This window comes from Rissa tridactyla, chromosome 18 (assembly GCF_028500815.1).
Source record: "Rissa tridactyla isolate bRisTri1 chromosome 18, bRisTri1.patW.cur.20221130, whole genome shotgun sequence".
Classification (NCBI taxonomy): domain Eukaryota; kingdom Metazoa; phylum Chordata; class Aves; order Charadriiformes; family Laridae; genus Rissa; species Rissa tridactyla.
Window position 1 is genome coordinate 6,421,141 of NC_071483.1, and position 17,042 is coordinate 6,438,182.

Consider the following 17,042-nt stretch of genomic DNA (forward strand, 5'->3'; position numbering starts at 1 on the left):
TCGGCAGAGGTTGGATGCACCATAATTCTTCCCCACCCCCCCCAGGGGACTAAGGAGAAATCTGGACCCCCCCCAAAACAGCCCCCCGGGGAGCGTTGGGTGGCTCCGGTGAGCCGGGGCCCTGTCACCATGCCAGGGGATGCTCCGCCGCGACCGCAGGAGAGGCAGCCACCGGGACTAAAAAGCCTCTTAACGACCACAAAGAGCAATTGTGGGCTTTTTTAATTTTATTTTGGTTTTTTTAAACGCCACTTCATTTTCTGGCGCTGGCTTAATTGTGGTCATTAAGGTGGTGAGGGGAACACTGAGCCGCTGAGGCTGTGGGGAGGAGAGGAAGGCTATGGGGGGAGATCTCAGCCCCCTTGCTCTTAGAGGGAAGATCCTCCGGCCCTACAAACCACCCTCCTTCTCCCAGCCAGCCCCTTGGCTGCCGGCTCCTCTCCCTGCCGGCCGCTGCCTCAGTTTCCCCGTCCCCTGACCGAGGGCTCGTGGTGGCAGCCAGCCCCGCTCGTGCCTCCGCAGAGGCGCTGGGTGGGGTTTTCCCCCCTCGAGGAGCCAGACCTGAGCCCTTTCCCAGCCACGAGTTCAAACACCGACGCAACTGTCACCATTAAAGGGGATTTTCTCCGCGGTTTCCAAGGACGCCGGGTCAGCAACACGGAGCGGGCGGAGGGGCCGCATCCTGCCCCGGCAGCTGAGCCCGCACAGCCACGCGGTCTCCTATGTTTTAACAGTTTTTCGGGTGTTTTGTGCAAAACCCACCACAGGGGAAACCGCTTTGTGAAGCCGGTCCCGATGCTCCGGCCTGAAACGCTCAGGAAATCCCCACCGGCTCCCCCCACAAGCTGCCCCCTCCTCGGATGCGGGGAGCCCCCCCGCCAAGGGCATCGCCCCTGGCCACGGGAGGGCTCTCAGCAGCATTTTTAGGGATGCAGGAAGCATCCAGGTCCCGGTTGCACCGCAATTATGAAAATGGCAACAAAATGCATTAAAAACCAGGGGGGGTCGTGGGGACGCTTCGTTCGTGCCGCGTTTAAGTGACATGGGATGGAGTAAAGCTATCGCCGTCCTGACGCCGTGATAACCATCACCTATCTGCTCCTAAAACTGTTCGGGTTCAGTTACCGGAGCCCTGTTGCCCCTCCCGCTCCGTTCTCATGCTGAGCCACAGCTAACGAACCTCCTAATAATGATTAATCAGGAATATATCAGAGCCTCTCGCATGCGGCTGCAGGTTAATACCGACCCCCCCACCTCCCCAACGGCAGCTCCCCCAACCCGACGGTAAAAAAAAAATGAAGGAGCCCTTTTCCCAGGCGGCCCTTTTCCTTATGGCGCTTCATTAGGAATAATTAATCAAGGGTGGTGCTTTGCTGGCCCAAGCAGTAGGACGGGGCGTTTGCAAGCTTGCGCGGATTCGAGGGGAAGGAGCTGCTGCCCACCTTCCCCGGAGTTGTCATGGAAATCGTAATGGATGTTGATTAAGATGCTGCGCTTGCCAAACCCAAACGTGCCGCAGTTTTCAGAGGGACTCCAGCCCGAAGGGGATCAACCGGAGTCATCCCGCGCCGGGGAAAAGGGGAATTGCTGCGGGGGGACCCGGCCCTTTTCCAGGGATGGGGATGGAAAAATAAATGAGATGCCCCCCCGTCTCCCCCAGACAAGCTTCATGCTCTGCAAACGCGGCTTTAAAGGGCTTTTTTTTCCTGCCCTTAAAAAAATTAAAAAAAAAAAAAAAAACCACACCCAAAACCATTGGGAAGCAGGGAGCGAGGGTGGGATCTGCCAGCAAAGCCCGTGGCGGGCAGGGATGGAGGAGGGAACTCAGCACCATCCCGGGAGCAGGGAGAGGTTTCACCTCACTTTCCCGGCCCGGTTGGACGGGGTGGCAATCCCGAAGCTTCGCCCCCAAAACTGCATGCCCACCAGCATCCGCTGTGCCCCCCAGAGGTGGAAACAGGATTGGACCCCCCCACACCCCCGCAGGGCCCCGGCGGTGCCAGGACGAGCCCCGCGGAGGGGACGGAGAGCGAGGGATCGCTCAGAGCCGCCTGAGCCCGCAGTCATGCGAGTGCCCAGAAATAGACCCCATTTACATATGTAGGACGGAGCCCGCCATGCCAGTGTGGCCACGACCTACTTTCCTGCCGCCTCGACGGGACGTGGGCGCGTTGGGGGGTCGTGGCGGGCTCAGCTCGACCCCCCCCCCCACCGGAGCAGCCCACCCTCCTCCCATGATGAGCAGAAATGGGTTGGGAGTCCCTCTCTTGACGCAGCCCCGGGTTTTTGCACCCAAAACGGCATCTCCCGGGGGATGCAACGGCAGCTCACGCCCCCGTCGCCAGCGTCGATACCTACGGGAAGGGACTGGTGGGCTCAGAGCATCCGTCAGGTTTAATTACACGCTCACTGTGACTTGTTCTGGGGCTCTGAGCAAGCTCAGGACCCGGTTCCCACACGTGTCACGAGCTGTGGCGGCTCAGCTCCTGCACATCTCCGTCTCCCGATCCTCACTGCCGTTCCGGAGTCTGCAAGCAAAAGGCTCCTGCAAGGTGGGGCACACGGTATAAAGACCCCCCCCACACCCTCTACATGCTATTTTTAATTTTGTAAGCCTTTTTGCAACACTGAGCATAAAGCAATAAGCTTTTACCAGTGCCTCTGGGATGCTCCTTCCCTCAAGGACCGCAGAAACCAATTGGTTTCCGTACAAACACGGCTTTTTCCATTAAGGAAAAAAAAAAAAATAAAAACCATAATCCACCGCTGCCGAGCATCTTCCAGCTCGCAGGCGTTTCAGCAGCATTCACCTGCGGATCTGAATTGGGGATGGCACCGGGAAGTCCCCGAGGGGAGAAATGCCGATATTTATTTCACACCCTGTTGTCTCCCTCAGCCTGAGCAGCTCCCAGCAAATACCCAGGCAGGAAGGAGGTTTCTTTCTGCTCCATCTTTCTACACCAGCAAAGATTCAAAGCAGCTTTAGCCTTCTTGTGGCAATACCCTCGCCTGACACGTTTTGTGTTATTTCTTCAGAGCTACTATTCAGGGCTTCCAGTCCCTGCTGGTGAAGAAAAACTTATTACCGTAGAGGGAAAATAAAACCCACCTCAGCCAGCTCTCAGATACAGTCACTGGAAGCAGGTGAGGAACCAACAACCGACGCACGAGGAGAGTGTTTCGCTGCAGCCCTCATCTGAGGCCTCTTTTTTCCATCCACAATAGGTTGCTCTAGTGCCCAATGGCTGAAAGCACACGGGGAAGAGACAAAAGGAAAGAGGGAAATGTTCTGCCCAGCTTTCCCCTGGCATCAGGGCCAGGAAGGGTTGAGAGGGGAAGAAAAAAGAGAAACCTCTTTCTTCTGAAGGTGGGTAGTCAGCGCACTGACAAACGAACCAGCATCTCTGGGCGGGGGGACGGGTTCCTGCATCTACATGGCAGGACTGTCAAATGTACCGGCATCCCTGGGGAGGGGGACCTTCAAACATAGCAGCATCCCCACATGGGGATTGGTACCGGCATCCACATGACAGGACTGTCAAACGTACCGGAATCCCCGCACAGGGACGAATCCTGGCATCCCTGCATGGGGCACTGTCAAACACATCAGCATCCCCACATGGAGACGGGTACCCACATCCGCACACAGGGATGGGTACCAGCATCCGCACACAGGGATGGGTACCAGTACCTGCACACGGCAATGGGTACCTGCATCCCTGCACAGGGATGGGTACCCGCATCCACACATGGAGATGGGTACCTGCATCTGCACACGGGGATGGGTACCAGCATCCGCACATGGAGACGGGTACCAGCATCCACACACAGGGATGGGTACCCGCATCTGCACATGGAGATGGGTACCTGCATCCGCACATGGGGATGGGTACCCGCATCCGCACACAGGGATGGGTACCCACATCTGCACATGGAGACAGGTACCAGCAACTGCACACGGGGATGGGTACCCGCATCCGCACGTAGAGACAGGTACGTGCATCCACACACAGGGATGGGTACCCGCATCTGCACATGGAGATGGGTACCTGCATCCGCACACGGGGATGGGTAACCGCATCTGCACATGGAGACAGGTACCAGCAACTGCACACGGAATGGGTACCCGCATCCGCGCACAGGGACAGGTACCAGCACCTGCACACGGGAATGGGTACCAGCATCCACACACAGGGATGGGTACCTGCATCCACACATAGAGATGGGCACCTGCATCTGCACACGGAGATGGGTACCAGCATCCGTGCACAGGGATGCGTACCTGCATCCCTGCACATGGAGACGGGTACCAGCATCCACACACAAGGATGGGTACCTGCATCCCTGCACAGGGATGGGTACCTGCATCCACACATAGAGATGGGTACCTGCATCTGCACACGGGGATGGGTACCAGCATCCCTGCACAGGGATGGTACCAGCATCCACACACAGAGACGGGTACCCACATCCGCACATAGGGACGGGTACCCGCATCCCTGCACAGGGACAGGCACCAGCATCCCCAGGCAAATACCAGCCAACTACATCCTGACCCCAGCCTCACCATCCCGAGCCCTGCAGCTCTTCTCACCCACAACCCAAAAGCCATCAGACCAGGAGGAAAATTAAATTAGGACGAACCGAATCCCAGGTCAGCACGCTGCCAGGGCCCTGGGATGCCCACAGCTCCCCAGCAGCCACCGGCACGGGAAGCCACAGGGCTTGTTTCACCCCACGCTCATCTTGCTCCCCTGGGGAGATGTTTCTGGCCTCTGTAGAGCAAGGAAGAACCTCTCCATGCAGTGACCATCTCCCACCACGCACTGCGTTTTCCTCAAAGCCTCGGCTCCACGAGTCGAGGGATTCGCCTTGCGCTTGGAAAAGTATTTCCAGCTCTGAAATCAGCAGGCAAAGCTGGAAAACGGGACCCCTGAGAAACTCTCACAACCCAGCGGGTGAAGGCAACGGACCCAAAATTCTGATTTCTCAAAAGGGGAAGATCTTCATGCAGGTTTCGCTACTGGTGTGATCGCATCGGGAAGGCACGTCATTGCGAAAGCGAACATAAAGAAGTCAAGACATTTATCAGCCTGAAACACCAACCGACCCCCGTTTTCAAGTCAAAACAGGACAGCTTATCTTCATAACAGATTCTTTTTTCTTTTCTTTATTTTTTTTTTTCCCCAGGAAACACTTTGCTGCACTTCGGCGGGCCCGCCAGCTCCAGGAAAACGTGGCTTCCCAGGCGGCCCCCCTCCCGCCGTGGGCAGGACCCGCTGCCGCCCCCGGGCAGCGCCTGCCCAATGCCCTTCTGCCCCTTTCACCCAGACTTGCTCTTCCTCCCCGGATTTCCCCTCCTGGGATTTTCTTTCCTCTTTCTCATACAAAACCAGATTCAAACCCTGCCGTGCCAGGGGTTTGGTCCCGGAGCCACCCGTCCGGGGCATGCAAACCCTCCGAGCTCTCCAAACCCCTTGGTAATGCCAAATGCCACCACGCTGGGTGCTGCGGCAGAGAGACCCCCCCCCCCCCCCAACCTGCGCCCGGTCCCGGACCACAACCCCGGTGAACCCTGAACCTCCATCTCCTTCCCCCAGGGAAGCAGCCATAATCCCCAGCCAGGTTAACACCTTTGCACAGGGAAAGGAAAAAAATGATGAAAATCCACTAAACCCACTGATTTTTAGGTAGGAAAGTGCAAGGCTTGAGCAAAGGAGCCTGACTCTCGAGCCCTGCTGCCTGCCGGAGGACGGGGGATTTTTTTCCCTGGAAGACACTGGGTCAAAGCAAGCAACATCAAAATTCCCCTTATCCGCAGGATTTGGCCTGTTTCTCCGGGAGCGCCTGTTTTCCCTCATCCCCCGCCCCATCCTCGCCCCCACCGGAGCCCAGGGAGGGGAAGGACCCATTTTGCACCCGATAAATCCCAGTGCAGCTGGCGAAGGCACTGGGGAAGTTCGAGCTTGGGACTTCCCTAATTAACGGCGTCCGGAGCCACGTGGGAGGCGCTGATCCCACTACGGCACCAAGAGAAAGGAACCCACTTAACTTCTTGGTGCCCTTTTTCCTTTTAAGTCAGGATTGAGTTTTTAACGTGCTCGGGAAGAGCCACAAGATCGGGGGTTTGGCGCTGCCGGTGACGGGAGCGGGGGGTTAGACCTTGTCCCAACCTCCAGAGCCACCGAGATGGGGGAGCCTGCATCCCCGCCCGAGGATGGGAAGCACTCGGAAAAAAAGAAAACCACCACAAACCGTGTTGTTGGGTTGGTTTTTTGGGTTCGGTTTTTTTTTTCCCCCTCTAATTGCTCTTGCTATTTTAACCGAGACAGACATTTCCTTGACGATTTGCGAGGGCTATAAATGTTTTATGTCCCTTCCCTCTTCGCTCAGACAGCAACTTTTGCTGCTGCTCGGCGTAAGCGAGACCCGGAGCGGAGCAGCTGGGTGCTGCCAGGGGGCAAGGGACCAGGACACCGGCCACGGGGAGAGGATCCAGCCCCGTATCCACACGGAAACTCATCATCCACCCCCCCCCACCATCGCATCCTTCCCTTCCCTCCATTCCTAGAAGGAGATCCCACCGCCCAGCCTCCGTGCAAGATGCCTTTCTGCTGCAGAAAAAACTATATATAGTGCCCGAAGCCTTTGGGGGCTTTGCTGCTCTGCGAGATATTTATAGCCGGAGGCAAACTCCGACGGCGCTGGCTGGGAGCAGCTGGAATTGCAGCGGGAGAGGCAGGATGCGGCCCCTGCCTGAGCAGGGAAGCGGGCGCTGGGGCGAGCAACCCGCTTGGCAGCCACAGCCCCCAAAATCCCATTTTCTGGAGCGCCGCGGGAGAGAAGGTGCGGGGTGCTCACCCGCCGGGGGTCAGGGGCTTTTGGGGGAGAGATGTGGAGTTTTTTGGCCAAATCCGGAGTGAAGAGGGTGAGCTGAAGAGCTGAGAGGCTCAGGAACAGCCCAGCCGCCCGTCCGTGGCTCTTATCCAAAAAAAGCGGGCGCCCAACCCATTTCACCCAGAGTGTTTCCCAGGGGATGGGGAATCCACCCCACGTGGCCCCTCACTTCCCCGAGCATCCCAAGTGGAGCCGGAGAGGAGAAACGGGCCCTTCTCCCCAGACCTCGGCGTCCAGCCCTGCTCCTCTCCCCCCCCCAACACTTGGTGGGGGCTCCCCCAGCCTAATTGCTGGCAGCTCATCCTGCTCACGGCCCGACTTTAATACAGTCCGTCAGGCGAAACGCTCCAGCTGGAAGGAAGGAAAGTCAAGGGGGAGCGGGATGGGGAGGGGGACGCCCGGCTGCCCGCGGGCAGCAGCCATTTCCTCAGCCGGGGGATGCAAAAGTCCTGCCGGGACGAGGGGCAGGTCGGGAACGTGGGGGTTTTGCACCCCGATCCTGCCCCATGGGAAGCAACCGCTCCCTTCCCTGCCCCGGCATCCCCAGTGACACCAAGCTGGCCAGCACGGATTCAGGAATGCTTTTTATCCAGGAATTGCGGCACCGGGATGCACGGCCTCGGGGGAATTACCCCGGCTGCAGACCCGGCCTTTGCAGCGAAATGGGGAGTTTGGAACTGGGTCGGAAGGAAAAAAAACCCCCCACGTGTGGGTGCCCGGGACCCTCTCCCAAACCGCCGGGTGCTTTCGCAGCCGGGATGGCCCCAGCCACATCCTCAGCCTCGCACCGGGATGGTGGGAGCGGCAGCCAAAAAACTCCTTGGGAAAAAAAAACAAAAACAAAAAAAAAAAACAAAACAAAAAAAACAACCCAGAAATAAACTTTTTTTTACCAAATACTGTGTTGGAGTCTATCCAGAGGAGCCCACGGGGTTCATCTTCCCCGGTCCCTTTGCTGGTGCTTTTAACTCGGCGCAAAACTTGGGTGCCCAAGGGCTGGCTGGAAGCATCCCAAGGAGACAGCCCCAGGCGTTTAGACCCAAAAGGTCACTGTTTAGCCCCAAAAGGTCACTGTTTAGCTCCCCCCCCCCAAAAAAAAAAAAAAAAAAAAAAAAAAAAATCACTCCTCTGGCAGGAGGGAGGCAGGACACAGAGCTATCGCTTCCTTCAGCCCCTGCTGCCGTGCCTTTACAGCCGCTGTAATTCCAATTTCCTCTGGGGCCGGGGCGCGTTTGAAGCTGGATCGCTTCATGCAGAGCCTGGCCAGGCTTCCCCCCCCCCCGCCACCCCGGCGACTACCACCACTTCTCTGCACATCAACCAAAAAGACCCAAAGGCCGTGCCCCTCGCAGACTATTTCTGGGTCTCGCTTGGGACGCTACGGACGCAAATAGAGGTCGGCTGGCCGCAAAGCGAGCCTTAACTTTGGTAAACGGCATCCTTTGCACGCACATCTCTTGCTGCGTGAGCGTGCGTCTAGTGGGGGTGTCCGGGGCATCCGGAGGATTTCACGCCGGCAGAGGGGGACATCTTGTCCCGAGGGTGCAGAGCCCCGTGGCGCATCCTCCCCGCTCCCCCGCTTTTACTCAAAAGTCAGCAGAATGGGTCTGGCTGAGCTCAGCCCAAGGCAGGAGCCACAGCTGCTCCGAACACGGTGGGTGCTGCTGCGGGACGCCACTGGTGGAAAAACATCCATAGGGACGCGCATCCCTGTATGTCCCCGTGAGGGACGACGCGCCAGGGACCGGCCCGTGGGTACCAGGTGACCCCTGCAAACCCAGCCGTGCCCATCCGATCCCCGCGCCACGGTCAACAGACTCCCTCTCTCTTCCTCCACGGCAGCAAGAGCCTTCCCTCCCACCCTCCTCCTCTTCCAGCCTTTGGTGGGGTGTTCAAAGAGCTCTCACCGTGGAAAATAAAGGGATTCGGGATGCTCTGCAGCCAGGACCAGGCATCCCAGAGGGAGCAGGGCTGCAGTGATCCCCCGGCACGGAGAGCCATCTCTCCACCCCGCGTCCATCCCTGGGGATCACCCGCCGTGGCTCTAAGGACATCTTACGTAGGGACATTTGGGGGTGGCGTGACCCACACTGCAGGGCTTTAAACGCCATAGCCTGGAGGCGGGAGAGGCGCCTTGAGTCAGAGGAACAGGCACTAATTAATCCAAATTAAAAGCCAGAGGGTAAAGAGGGAGAACCAGCTGCATCACCCCAATTACAGCACCCAGGGATGCGGCTCATAATTAAACACCTTAAAAACCCGGGGGGTCCTGCCCAGCCATGCAAGCCCCCACAGCCCCGACACCCCGACACCGCAGGGGACACCCCAATGGCACACGGGACACCCCCCCACACACCCCGAGGAGCCAGGCCAGCTCGCCCACCCTCCTTACATCCCTCTCCCACAGCCTAATTGCAGCTCGCCAGGCAGCTAACGAGCCAGTCGCACCCAAAACCAATTATTTTCCGATAAATGGAGAGAAACAGCTCCTTTCCGCGCCAGAAGAAAACAAAAGCAACCGCTGACGGAGGCTGGGTGCCGCTGGGTGCCACGTCGCAGGCGGCTCCGCTCACCCGAGCATCCCAGCCGGCTGCAGCTCCGACGGCTCCGGCGCTCGCGGGTCCCCGGGAGCCCGGTGGGACCACGATGCCCCACGGCCCCCGAGCCCAGCACAGGACCCCGCTTCATCCCAGCTCCCTGCACTTGATGCCACAAGTCCCCTACTTGATGCCCAGGTCCCCATTTAACACCCCGGTTTCCCCATCGGCTATTACATGTCATCACGCTCCCTAATTAACGCCAGGCTAATTAAGCCCAGGATCCCACCCAGGTTTGCCGTCCTCTGACAGAGGCCGCGGCATCACTGCATGGGACGTGAGCCATGCATGCAACCACTGGTGGCTAATTAGGGCTTAATTAGCGCTCATCAGTGCCACGGGAGCATGAGGAGTGGGTGCCCCAGGTCCCAGCCCCCTGGCACCCAAGCACGTGCACCGAGCGGGTCAGGCCTCAGGCAGAGGGGAGCACCCTGCAAAGCTGATTTATTATATTCAGCATTATTTAGTCCCCGGAGGAGGAGGAGGAGGAGGAGGTGAGAAGAGGGAGGGGTGACACTGGCCGAGGACCAGAGCCCCCCAAATCACAGGGCCGCGGCGGCCGTCTCTCCTGGCGCCTCCAAAAAAGGGAACCTCGCACGGCGGCAGCCTCCGAGCGCGGGGTAAAGCATCGCCAGAGCTGCGTAAAACCGTCCCGTTTCATCAACAAATACCTGGCAGCTCCGGGTTTTTCCACTGGGCCGGAGCCAGGGCCCCCGGAGTGGTTTAAGGGCCGGTCCCTGCCTCCTCCTCACGCTCCCCGTAAGTGCCATCTCCGGTGACACTCAGCTCCGGCTCTTAAATACCCGGGTCTCGGTGGCAGGGGATTCCCACGACACCCTCCCCTCGCACGGAGCAAAGGCACGAGCGGCCCGTGCACGAGAGAGAAGGAAAATTAAAGGCTGGATGATGCTACTTGCCAAGAAACCCTAAAATGGGGGGGGAAAAAAAAATGCATTATTCCTGATTCTGATTAATCTTTACGGGGTGCAATGGTGACGTTTCCCAGCAGCATCTCGGGACACAACAGATGTCCCCAGGACAGGCAGCACCGAGAAAAGTTGTTAGGAGCCCGATGGACCCAAATTTGCCTTAAATGAGGTGGAAATGGTGGACGGACACCTAGTTTGGTGTAAATGAAGCTCTTTGTGTGCTCTGTGCCAGCACCACTCGCTGCCTCTGCAGGACAAACTGCTCCGGGGTAGGAGAGAAACACAGGGGCTTTCTCTTCAGTTCTAGCTTTCTTTGCAAAAAAAGTAAGAAATAAATAAGACTTCTTTTTTTTTTTTTTAAAATGCCCATTTTGGACCAAAAAACTCCCACTCCCTTTCCCCAAAACACAGCCCTCTGGTGTATTTTTGACATTGGCTAACGCGAGCGTCGCTTCCAAACCCAGCCGAACTCCACCGCCCGCCCGTCTCCGCAATTATTCAGCCCGACCAACACAGCCCGTGAAATAGCTTCATTCCCCTCCTCCTCCTCCTCCTCCTCCTCCTCCTCCGGAAAACAGCATTTTTTGGCAAACAAACTGTTTTGCCAACAAAGTTGTGCTCCGCGCTGCCTGAGAGGCGATGCTTCTCCCCAGCTCCGGCCTCCTCCGCCCCGATGGGCCCCGATTCGGATCCCAAATTGGGGATGCAGCGGTGGGGAGACAGGCCCGGGCACCCCGACATTGAAGTTTTCACCCCCACCCCGCCTCCCCTTTTGCTAAAATAATCCTTGTTTCTCCATCGGCCGGGAAAGAAGCAGCAGCCCTGAGGTTGCCGCTGTTATTTTTATCTGGAAATAAATAGTTTGAGCGGCGGCCAAGCCGTTCCGAGGGAGGGAGATGCTTTGCATCGTGGCCGCAGAGATGTAAACACACGCGGCCTCCGTCTCGGCGGGGGCACATCGCGCGGCCGGGGCAGAGCAAACATCCCGATCCGGACCGGAGAGAACTGAAATTGCCTATTCTGGGATGCCGAGGTGGAAAAAGGGGGATGTAAGGTTTGCCGGGGGAATGGCTCCCAGGGTGGGGAGCGCAGGGGTACCCATCGCCGCTCCCCCCCAGAGCGATGCCGTCCCCTCCATCTGCTCAAGGCATCGCAAGCGCCGCCGCAGCTGGGTTCAACACAGGTTTAACCAGGACCAGAATTAACTTTTGGAATCATTTTTAACAAGAAGTCCTGAAAGGACCAGCTCTAAAAACGCTTTTGCCTTCACAACAGAAAACAAGGAGCATCCTTGCGCCACCCGCACGACGCTGGGTTCCATCTCGTTCCTTCCCGGCCACAGCAAGATCCCAAAAACCACAATTTGCCGAGGGGTGAATGCTGCGACCAGGCTCAGTTTGGCAGCCCCGGGAGCTGCCCTCTGCCCGGATCCGGCCACATCCTTCCCCCTGCCTTGAGTCCCAGCAGCTCTCATCCTGCCCCCCGGGGCTGGACACACTGTTTTGGGCGGGGGGGGGATGGGGGTTTTGCCCCTCTCGCTGCTCGCGAAGGTCACCGAAACGCTCGGGAGCTTTGCACGAGAAGCTCGGCGTAAATGTCAAATTAATTAACTGGGAAAGACGTATGCATGGCCACAAAAAGCCCTCTGTTTTGCCCCGCCGCCCTTCCTCCCACCTCCGCGCTCCCTGGAGCCGGGCACTGCCTGCGGTTTGCGAAAGCCGCGGCCCGGGGTTGGGGGGGGGTGGGCGAGGGACTGCCGGACACTCCCCACAGCGAATTTTTTTCCTCCCCTATAATGCACCGCATCGAAGGAACCAAGCGAGGACGGAAAAGCTGGGAAAACCTCTCCAGCAGCCGCCGCTCCTCCCTCCGCACACGTGTTGCGGCACCGTCTCCAGGGACACGGCCAGGGAGGGACGAGCATCTTCTGCTGGGGCCAGGCCGACACCCCCGGGGGGAAAAACAGAAGCACGTCCCGCTTTGTGCCCAGAAGAGACTTGGTGGCATCACCCATTTTGCAGGATAAATCCTTCTCCGGCAGCTACCCGGAGTCCTGAGCCTTGTGCAGGTGTTGGACCGGAGTGGGGAGGATGCGGAGGGATGCGGAGGGATGCGGAGGACCACAGCTCCGGTGAAAGTACCTGCCCGCTGCTCCCAGGGGCTGCCAGACCACCTGCCAAAGGGGGTTTCTCCCCAAATAACTGCTCCCCGTCTCTGGAGCGCTGAGGCTGGGTTTGCAGAGACGCCGACCAGCGGCTTCGTTCATCGAGGAGCAGAATAAAAGCAAAAAAAAAAACCCACCCCCAGAGCCAGGCAGGCTGCAAGGATGTGATCAGACCCGGCCTCCCTGCCCCGCTCCGGGCGTGGGGAACGCTCGGTGGGAAGAGACGTGGGTAAAGAATTAACGCCTCAACTCAAAACTATTTTCAAGTCTTTAAAGGCTCAGGAAGGGAAAGGCTCCCGTCGCCCAGGGTTCGGTGCCCCCTCGGCCGGCCCGGGGGTTTGGTACCCGGCTCACGTCGTGCCGGGGGTGGGCATTCCCCCGGCCCGGCTGCCGTCTCCCAGGGCTGCCGCGCGTCTCCGTCCGCTCGTCCCAGGGGAAAAGGAGCCTTAGGGACACTTGGGGACATAACACCCACTTCACCCACACCACGCACAGGCAGGGACAGGAGGCGCCAGCGGCCAGAGGAGCCTGCGCCCCTCAAGGAGCTCTAGGACCCTTCATTATTGTTATTTTTACTCAGTTTCGCCATGAAGTTGCTTCACCTCCTGCTCGTAAGAGGAAGGAGCCGGGGGCTGAGCACGGCTCAGGGAGAGCTGGGATGTCCCTACAAACAGGGATGGATGGAGCCACCGGGCTACCCCAGCTCACGCCACGGAGCTCAAATCCACCCCCGCTGGGAGCCAGGCTGAGTCCTAGCAAACTCCTTACACGCCACATGATTTCACAGCAGCCCCCAGAGCACCCACAAGCCTCAGAAGGGAAAGACCCCGCCATGGCCCCGATGCCAGGCTGGCCACCGGGGAGCTGCCGGCACCGGGCAAACACCGTGCTGAGAAGGGAGCCCTTGCAAACCCCCCCCAGCCCCCATGTCGGTGACGGTGGGACCCAGAGCTGCGGGGGACACCGAAACCCCCAAATCCACCTGCACGAGGAGGTGGATGCTCCACCCTGGAGCTCTGTGGGGCCATGGGGCATCTGGGGTCCCCTGCTTCCCACCGCCCCTCCGGACTGAGCCAAGGGTGGATTTTCAGGGATTGCAAGGAGCAAGGGATGTCATCTTGCGTCCCCTCTCAGCGGGAGAGCTCCACGGAAACACGTTCCAGGACTAAATGACAACAACCTCCCCAAGACCATACAACAAGGAGCAGGACGAGGCCGGCCCCGGAGCCGTCCCAGGCAAAGCTCCAGCGGGGACACGGACGTGAGTGGCCGGGACCTGCGGAAAGGTTACAGCTAATCGACGCTCTCAGTAATTAAGGTGACGAGTTGATCCCTAAGCCCACGGCTCGGCCAGCCAGCCGGGGCCGAGGCAAAGCATCCTTCCCCGGCACACAGAGGGACAGGGGGTCCCCCCAGAGCCGAGGGGTCACACGGGGGGGGCTGCAGGCACCCGCTCCCCTGGCATCTTGTCGCAGCCCAGCGCACAGGCCACCCCCGCTGATTAAGCTCGTCAGCCCGTGCTTTGCCTGTACCTAATGAAGCTGCCGGGTGCTGCCCTCTCCCCCTGCCCGCGCTGTCCCCAAACTGTCCCCTGATGCCACTCGGCTGCCACATCCCGGCTCCCCAGAGAGGTGTCCCACGGAGGAGGAGGAGGAGGAGGAGGAGGAAGAGGAAGGAGTGATAACCCCAGCCCGCGTGTGGTCTGCGAGGTGGGGAGCCAGCAGCTCTCCGGCCATGCAGAAAACAGTCCGCTCTTGGATTCTCGGGTGTCTAATAAGGGATTGAGCTCACCCCACCCTGGGCAGGGTGATGGGGGGCTCCCCCCCGCCGAGCTGCCTGATCTCCCAAACGGGTCCGGACCTCGTCCTCTCTCCGAGTGGTCCCCAGCCAGCTCCAGAGGGGGACGGGCAGGGTGAGCTCCTGAGCTTTACAGCCCTGGGAAATCCTGGCCAAAGCCACACCTGACAAGCCCATGACACAGTTGGGAAAACCCACTGCCCGGCTGGGTCTCACCAGGAGAGGCAGCACCCCACACACCCCCCGGCAGCGCTCCCACAGCGGCACACAAAGGGTTAACGGGAGCGATCCCAGCTTCCCCAAACCCGGGGCCAAGAGGGATCACAGCCCCCACCAGATGAAAGGGAAGCGCTGAGTCCCGAGAGACTCGCGACACTGCCCAAACACGCCAGCACTGCCACGTCCCTGTGCCGAGGCCAGCGGCCCCCGTCCCTCCACGCTCCCCGGGGCCAGGGCCAGGGATGGGGGGTGTGGGCCCGTCCCGGGGAGCTCACAGGCTCGGTGCCGACGGCAGCCGGCGTTATTTGTCCGTTCTCTGCTGTGCAAATATTAATTAATTAATTCTCCGGGTGCTGCCCCGCAGAAGGCACCAGGATCCGGCAGAGGGTTTGCAGCGTTACCCAGTTGCCCGCACAACCGCAGCGGGGGAACCAGCATCCCCAAATCCGTCCCCCATCCCATTGGCACGGCACCTGGCTGGGACGCGCCCGAGCTGCTCCAAGTCACTGCTCCCCATCCTGGTGACCCCAGGGAGAAGCTGCGACTTTGTCCAATGAGACGGAATGACTTAAAAGCCTCGGTGAAGAGAAGGGGAGGAGAGGAGAGACCCCCCCCTCCAGGTGAGGATGCCCGATGGCTGCTGGAGCATCCCTCCCTCATGGGGGGAGAGCAGCCTCCTGCCTCCCTTGGGCTGCCTTCCCCAGCCCCGGACCTGCCTCGTTGTCCCCAGGAGCATCCCATCACCTCCCAATCTGGAATTTAACAAGCCCATAACCTTTCCTGCCTAATTATCCTCAGCAAATGCCAGCAACCGCCTGCATCGCCATCCACCAGCCAGCAACTGAAATTCCCCAAATGGGGAAGAAGCACCCATTCAACCCACCCCGCGCCCGCCGTGGGTGACGGAGATGCCGGCACGGCCGCACACGCCTCTCGCTGCCGCGGGCACCCAGTGATGGAGGGGCGCTGCCGGCGGAGCTCAGGCTTCCCCGGATCAATGGCAAAGCGCAATATTCGGCTTAATAAACTGCCCTTTGATTCACCGTGCGAGCGGCCGCGCGGCATCGCCGGGAGCCGCGGGATTTATCGCTGCCGGGACGAGTAAATCACGCACCTGATGGTCTTCTCAATAGCGGCTCAGGAGCATCCTCGGAAAAACCAAAGTTGCATCTGCCTCTTCAGGAGGGGGAATAACCGGTGCCGGGAACAGCCGGCAAACACCCCGCACGCACCCACTGCCCCACGGAAACAGGGGTGCCAGCGCACGGCACCCACAAACCAGAACCCCAGGAGGAGGAGGAGGGGGAAAAGCTTGGGGTTGCGCACTGGTGAGCAGCCGGGCCCTGGGACGTTCCCCTACGAAAGAGAGGAGGAGGAGGAGGAGGAGGAGGAGGAGGAGGAAGCGGCAGCCTTCCTCCCATTCCTCCCGAGGCGGCTGCTTCTCCCGCTGGAGCACGACCGGTTGCGTGGGAAAAGCCTCTCCTGGTTGCAGGAGGATCCTTCCAGCAGAGCATCACCCAACGGCCGGCGCCCCGCGAAGTCACCCAGGGTCCCCCACACGCTCCCGCAAGCAGCTCGCGCAAGAGCCAGCACTGGGCAGGGTGCAGGCAGGGTGCAGGCAGGGTGCAGGCAGGGCTGGGTGGCTCCGGTGGAGGTTTTCCCAGCCGGAGCACGCTGGAGACGAGGAGAAGCAGTTTTGGAAGTGCCACCAGAAACCACCGACCCTTTCCCCCCCGCGGGAATCCTCTCCCCGGAGCGGGGCTGGGAAAAGCTGCGGGGCAGAGCGGGCGATGGCTGCGCAGGCCGGGGGGCGGCCACCCACCCCCACCCGTCCCACCAGGAGCTGGAGGGGCAAGAGAGATCCCCGGGGGCAAGCAGGGGGTGGGGGGAGCAGGTGGGGGGCGGCGGGGGGCAACCCCCCCCAAGTTTCTTCTGCCACCGGAAAGCAGGAGTGGGATTTTCCTCCCTCTCACCGCCCCCCCCAGGGTAAATTTTAAGGCGTGTTTCCCTACGACCTTCAAATGGCATCTGCCTGCATCCCCCTCCCCACGCACACGGCAGGGCCCCCCCATTCCCCACCCCCCACCACCACCGCCACCGCCTGCCTGCTCCTGCCGCCCTCGCCCAGCCCTGCCTGCACCCCCGGGGGGATCCCCCACCGCAGCCCTGCCCCGGGGGGTGCGCAGGGGAGCGGTGACCCCCGGGGTGTGGGGCGGTGGCGGGGGGGGGGCACCGGCTCCTGCCCGGCCTTCCCGCTGGGGAGCTGCGGATTTGATGGGGGGGGGGGGGGTGCAGGCAGGGAGGGGCCGGCGCGGGGCAGGGTGCTGGGGGGCAGCAGGGTGGGGGTCCCAGAGCCCCCCCCAGCAAGGTGCCGGGACCCCGCTCCACGCCGGGATTTCACCCCCCCGCCGCCGGTCCACGCACGATGCCGAGAGCGGC

General features: G+C 60.2%; 1 protein-coding gene across 1 annotated transcript in view; it reads right to left on the minus strand.

Moving 5' to 3' along the window:
- The window catches only part of SDC3 (syndecan 3), a 52,267-nt gene that overhangs the window by 34,265 nt on the left and 960 nt on the right, over positions 1-17,042 (minus strand). The window lies entirely within an intron of this gene.